This window comes from Delphinapterus leucas, unplaced genomic scaffold (assembly GCF_059928025.1).
Source record: "Delphinapterus leucas isolate spDelLeu-1000000601 "Yukka" unplaced genomic scaffold, BTC_Dleu_Yukka2 spDelLeu_asBTCV2_sq25, whole genome shotgun sequence".
Taxonomy (NCBI): Eukaryota; Metazoa; Chordata; class Mammalia; order Artiodactyla; family Monodontidae; genus Delphinapterus; species Delphinapterus leucas.
This window is the reverse complement of record NW_028322234.1, coordinates 8,642,774-8,649,317: the sequence shown is the minus strand read 5'-3', so window position 1 is coordinate 8,649,317 and position 6,544 is coordinate 8,642,774. Positions and strand designations below refer to the sequence as shown.

General features: G+C 39.0%; 1 pseudogene; it reads right to left on the bottom strand.

The window, feature by feature from the left end:
• Positions 1–1,156: 1,156 nt before the first annotated feature.
• LOC115803094 (heterogeneous nuclear ribonucleoproteins A2/B1 pseudogene) lies at positions 1,157–2,728 on the bottom strand (annotated as a pseudogene).
• Positions 2,729–6,544: the final 3,816 nt, after the last annotated feature.

Below are 6,544 nucleotides of genomic sequence, written 5' to 3'. Positions count from 1 at the left end.
TGCTACAGACTGGGAGAAAAGATTTGCTAATCATATACCTAATGAAAGACTCGTGCAGAATAAGAAGCAAAGTGCTGGCGAGGACGTGAAGCAACAGGAACTCCCGTCCAGCGCCGGTGGAGATGCATATGGCGCAGCCACCGTGGGAGACAGCTTGACTGTTTCTTACAAAACCGCACACATGTGCTCACCATGTGCCCAGCAATCATGCTCCTTTGGATTTACCCAAAGGACTTGAAAACATACATCCACGTAAAACCTGCATGCAATCTTCACTGCTCTGCTCATGATCGTTAACAACTGGAAGCAACCAAGATGATCTTCAAAGAGGGAATGGAAAAACCGTGGGATTCCATGAAACGGACTACGATTCAGGGACACAAGGGAACCAGCTATTGATTCACTCAAAGCACGGGTGAGTCTTAGACTTGTTTTGCTAAGTGAAAGAATCCAGACCCACGTATGACTCCATTCACAGGACGTTCTGGAAAAGGCGCAACCCTGGGAGGATAAGGAGCAGTGGCTGCCGGGGTTGCGAGGCCGGGGGCTGACGCTGGAGTGCGGATGCGGCGGCCCCACCCTTGTGTGAAAACCCACGGGCCGTGCATCCCAGAGACTGAGCTGTTCTGTGTGCAAACTGAAAAAATAAAGAAAGTCAAAGCTCGTCACACGGTGTACCTGGGATCTATGCGTTTCCTTACATGTACACTTTACCCCTGAAAAATGTTTCACACTGAGGTGTCCTGAAGAGTTCACTGCTTTTTTGCCTTATTTCTTAAACACACCTGTTTTGTCATGAGGGTTTGTCAGACAATATGAAACTAAGAGCATCAGCATGAAACAAGCACCCCTGTGTCCCCTTCCCCAGGCAGAAAGCCCGTTCCACGTGCTGGCAGCTTACTCCGTGTGTGACACCGTGAGTATCCCCGCGCCCAGGCCCTGCCCCTTCCAGGGTGTTCTACGCGATGGTCAGGATGCAGGCGCACAGGGTCACAGAGATGATGTAGGGGGCTCCCCAATCTTAGACTGAGACAGAAAGGCTGGGGTGCAGACTCCACTTTCCAGGACAGAAACAGAGCCTAACTCCTCGGTTGAGCGAGACCCGCACTTGATGCATTTAAACTTATATGGGGCTGTATGTCAGTGATCTCATAAAACTAAGAAATATTTATTTAAAAGATAAAAAATAAAAATGTAAAAAATGACCAATGAAAGAGGACAACCAACAGTTGTTTTTCCTTTAGAAGTCTTTATTAAATCATAAGTGTACAATAGCTTCTTAAGTCTACACAGACACTTCAGTTTTTTAAAGGAATACATTGTAACATTATGTCTCATTACACCATGGTCCTGGATAACAGCTTTTCAAAACCTTGTGAGAAAATTCTTGAAAATTGTTTCATATGTCACCCGACACATATTTCAACATTATCAAAGACGGTATGCTTCTACACTCTTACAAATACCAGTAGAAAGAAACAATTAGAAAGCTAAGAAACTGTCTCAGAAGCATTTTTTTCCACAATCTTTCCTCCATAGTAAGGTAATGTTCTTAAATAATCCAACCCGTTCACAAATGGCTCTCCGCATCTGCTCCGATGTCTTCTGCCGTATCACTGCATATTTCTGCATGACTGAGGGAAGAGTTTCCATGACCTGAAGATGTTCTGCTGCCTCTGGGCTTTCACGCTTGCCCACAGCAAATAGAAGCTCAGTATCGGATGGTCCCTCCATAACGCCCACTTCCTCCACTGCCTCCTGGACCATACTTTCCTCCATGGTGTAATCCTTGTTCCTGCAGCCAAAGTTTCCACCCTTTGCTAAGCTTAGTTAGAAGGTTGCTGGTTATGATTTCTGAAAATCATTGTCATTTCCACTTGCACACTTTCCTCCTCCATAGATGCCATACCAACCCCCGGAGCCTCCACCCTGGTTGCCAGATCCAGGTCCTCCACCGCACCTACTAGAGCCATGACCAAGCCCACCGACCACTCCTGAATCCATCAGATCGTCCTCCAAATTTCCTTCCTCGTCCTGGCCCTGCTCCAGCATTTCTACCACCATCAGGAGAGTCTCCAAAACCAACATTGTCTCCTCTTCCACCTCTAGAACTGTGGATTTCCTGCATTTTAGGTCAAGACAAGGCCTTTCTTACTTCTGCATGATGACCATTGATGCTATGGTCTTTCTGCAACACAAGCTTACCCACAGGATCATGGTCATCAAAAGTAACAAATCCAAAGCCTCTTTTCTTTCCAGACTCCCTATCAGTAATTATCTCAATGGCATCGATTTTTCCATATTTCTCAAAGTAATCTCTAAGATGATGCTCCTCAGTATCTCCTTCAATTCCACCAACAAACAGCTTCTTCACGGTGACAAGAGCCCCCGGCTTTCCATAGTCCTCTCTTGGGACAGCACGTTTGGGGGCAACCGTTTTCCCATCAATGGAATGAGGTCTGGCAGCCATGGCAACATCCACCTCAGCCATGTATGAAAACGTGACAAAACCAAATCTTCCTGGTTTTTGGCTGGCAGGATGCCTTATTAACACACAGTCTGTAAGGTTTCCCCGTTGCTTGTAGTAGTTCCTCAGACTTTCTTCCGTCGTTTCAGAGCTTAAGCCACCAATAAAGAGTTTACAGAATTGTTCCTTTTCTTTCTTATTCCTCTCCAAAGGAACCGATGTTGAAGTTCTCTTCATCGCAGGCTTACTCGCTTGAGCCATTTTCCTGAAGCTGAGGGGGATAAGGGAGACCTCCGAAGACTATCATGAACCGGAGGGTCCCGGCCCTGCGCTGAGAACAGAACCTCTGCTGCTCCAGCAACAACACCTGTAGGAGCACCTCCACCGGGGACCTGGTGATGCTGCTACTGCTCTGGAGCCGCTGCCACCCTTGAACCAATCTTGAGCAACTTTCCGTTTTTCTGCAAAACGTCATTTTGAACCGAGTGACCTTTCCTGATCCAGTAATCAAACTTCTTATTACATTTCCTCTACATTGATTTTTTCCGAACTTTTAATTTTCTCTGCTTTGTTATCTATTTTTGATACAGTTTTCCTCACTAAATTGGATATTCAATGAAGAGATCACTAATGTGGACTTTAAAGTTTTACACCAAAATGCTTACCTATTGCTTTGCCCTTACAATGAGTTCAGATATCTTTTTTGAAAGAAACTATTCAGACTACAAAAAGGATTTTTCTAAATTTTACAAATAAATTCACTTAACTACAATCATGTAGTGATATAATCTCTTTTGTGGTAGACTGCAATCAATTGTCATTAGGATTCCAAATCCTTTCTCTGTCTAATCCATAAGACTCTATAATCTAAATAATATGTTTAAAATTTACATCTATCAGTACACCTTTCCTCTTAAGTCTCTTATCTGTCCTCAAAGATATTTCTTAAAGGGGAAATCCGTTCATTCCTTTTCTTCTACCATAATTATTAATACTATCCTTTTCATTACTCAAGATATCCCAGTTTTCAGGGAAAATTACTTGATCCTCCTAATGATAGAGCACCTAATATACACGAAGTTGTGTACAAAAAGCCAGGGTTCAGAATTTCACTTAACAAAGTCATTGCCCCAGTGTATTTGGATCTTGGTGAGAGGAGAGGGGTAATATACTAATGAATGTCTAATCTAGTGTTAGGTATAAGAAATGTTGTGATAAAATAGTAAGGTCCACATTGAGACAGAGAATGAGGGAAATATGGGGGAAGTGAAATAAGAAGGGATAAAGGGAGGAAGAAATTAAGTAAAATTACTGATGATGAAAAGCTTAGGGAAAGCCTAACTGAGGACGTATTTGAGCAGAAAACTTAATTTTTTAAAAAAGAAAGAAAGAAAACAGATCAAGCACAGTGTGGGTAAAGAATTTTTCAGAGAACAACAGAGCAGAGACAAATATACTTCCACTTCCTAGTGATGTCAATATATTTTTTTAAATCTCTCCTGTTATTCCAAAAAAGCTTCAAATACAAAAATATACAAAACCTTGAATATTTTGTAATATTAATACTTAGGATATAACTTTCAATAACAACTTCTTTTAAGCACTAACTTAAATAGATTTTACCAAAAAAAAAAAAAAATGCAAATGAACATTCTTGCCTCAATACAGATGGCACACTCTCACCAGAACAGGCTGATTTGTGAAAGAGGTCGATGCTGGTTCCCCCAGTTCCAAGAGCTGTCCTGTGACCCACTCCTGAGATGCAGACAGCCTGTGGCTTGCAGACAAAAGCAATGACTTCTGCCTCTGATTGCCCTTTTATAGAGCGAATGGGTAATCCAGTACGTGGGTAATTCAGAGACACGCCCTATCTCATATCAAAGGGATAGGAGAGATTCCTCAATCTTTATACACGAATGCAAAAATATGGGGTTATTAACACTGTCAGAAAGTATCCTAGGTGAAAAAATGTAATACATCTGTATATGGGGTGGTATTTGCAGTTTCTATCAATGTATTAACATTTCCTTTTTCTCCCACTATGGACACAGTCAACAAAAATAGGAATGGAAGTTCTATATACAAAGCTTTCCAGAAACGGATGTTTTAATAGCAAAAAAAAAAAAAAAAGACTGTTTAAATGTTTATCAATAATAGAATATCCAAAATGTATGTTGACAAGTCTGTAATGTCTATATCACACAGCCATTCTAAAAAAAAAAATAATAATGTTTTGTGCATTTACCTTTCAACTAATTCCTGGTAAATTTGGCATGAATTCAACTACTTTACTCTTTCCTTACCATTTGACCTAAATAGTCTCTTTACTCCCTTTACTTCATTGACTAGGGTTTGACTCTTTTATTAATCCATTTTTTCTCTTGAAACTTGTTAGTCGAAATTATATACACATCATTGTGTAGTTATATTAGTGATTAAATGATGAATCCTTCCCTTAATAATCTAATACAGATAATTACTTTTAGCACCTTTCCCAAATGCTAATACCATAGAACACTTTCAACACTATTTAAATTTTCCTGAATTTCTATTACTGTTGTCTTGCATTTTAATGCCACAAGTATTTTAATGTCCATGAGATGTATCTAGAATTGCTTTATAAAACAAAAATTATTCATATTTATTTGTAAATGATCCTTTCTTTCCTCTTCATTTCTTCCTGAATTCCTGGTTTTCAGTCTGGGATTATTTTCCTGTGGACTTAATAACTCACTCTAGTATTTTGTCTAATACAGTGCTGCTAACAACGAAGTGTTTCATTTTACATTTTCTAAGACATCTTTATTTGGGGCAATATTGATGCTGGGTATAGAATTCTGGTTTGTCAGGAGTTTTTTTGGCACTTCAAAAATGGTGCCCTGTGGATATCAAATTTTTATTTATGTTTAGACATCACCAGTTAGCCTTTTTTGTGCTTGTTTGTTCTCTGTATTCTCTCAAATCTTTTACATTAATGTTGTTTTTTAGACCATAGTGTAGCACATCAATTCTTGTGTATTTACTTGACTCAGGGAATGTTGAGTCAGTTGCCTCCATGGGTTGATGTCTTTCATCAGTTTGAGGCATGCTCATGTATTTTCACCTCTGATATCTGTTCCTCCCCCACTTTCTCTCTATTCCCCTTTTAATCACATCCCACTTCTCTTTTAGCTCTGTTCTTAGTTTTCCTATATTGTTCATTCTTGGCTTTTGCTGGCATATTTGCTCTTGAACTGTCTTGCAGTTTAGTAATCTGGTCTATCGCTGGAATCAATACCTTCTTAATTACTAAATTCTTAATTTTAGTTCTAACAAAAACACTATACCCAGCATTAAGTTTTGAAAAAGATAAGTTTTGTAATGAGGAGAAAATATATTCCCTTTAATACAATAAAACTCAAATACATAGGGGAAAATTGTAACTTAGATCATATTAAGATATATTAGGAATCAGTATTTATCAAAATTCACAAGAAGGACATAGGGGGTGGAAACCCTGTGTGGGGAGAGAGATAAGCGTTACATACATCTGGTAATATACATGAAGTCAAATAACGTAAATACAGTAGTTCTGTCAAATGAAACACACTACTGAAAACCCCCTGGAAAAATAGGTCAAACTCTATAATAAGTACTCCATAAAAGAGGATAAACTAATACTCTGTGTGAATGTTCTCTTACAACTGTAAATCATATGAAATCTCCATAGAGATCAAATAAAACAGGGTTAAATTTAACTTTTAAATTGACATGTGCTGTAAGCATAAAACACTATATTTCAAGGCTCAGAAAGAAGAAAGGGATATAACGTATCTTGTTCTTCGTTCTGATGTGGAGTACATTTTGAAATGCTGATATATCAATATTTTTTGTTAAATACAAATGTTATAAGAACTAGTTTCCTCTGCTTATGTTTATATTTCCTCTGCTTATGTTTATATTCTTTCACGTGGGTTCTATAATATTTTAAACTACGTAGGTCACCTTGTTATGTTTCTATTGGTGTTGGCTGGATAAAGCCATGTGTGATGGTCAGTATTTTGTAACTGTGCTAAGGGATACCCAGTTAGGTAATTA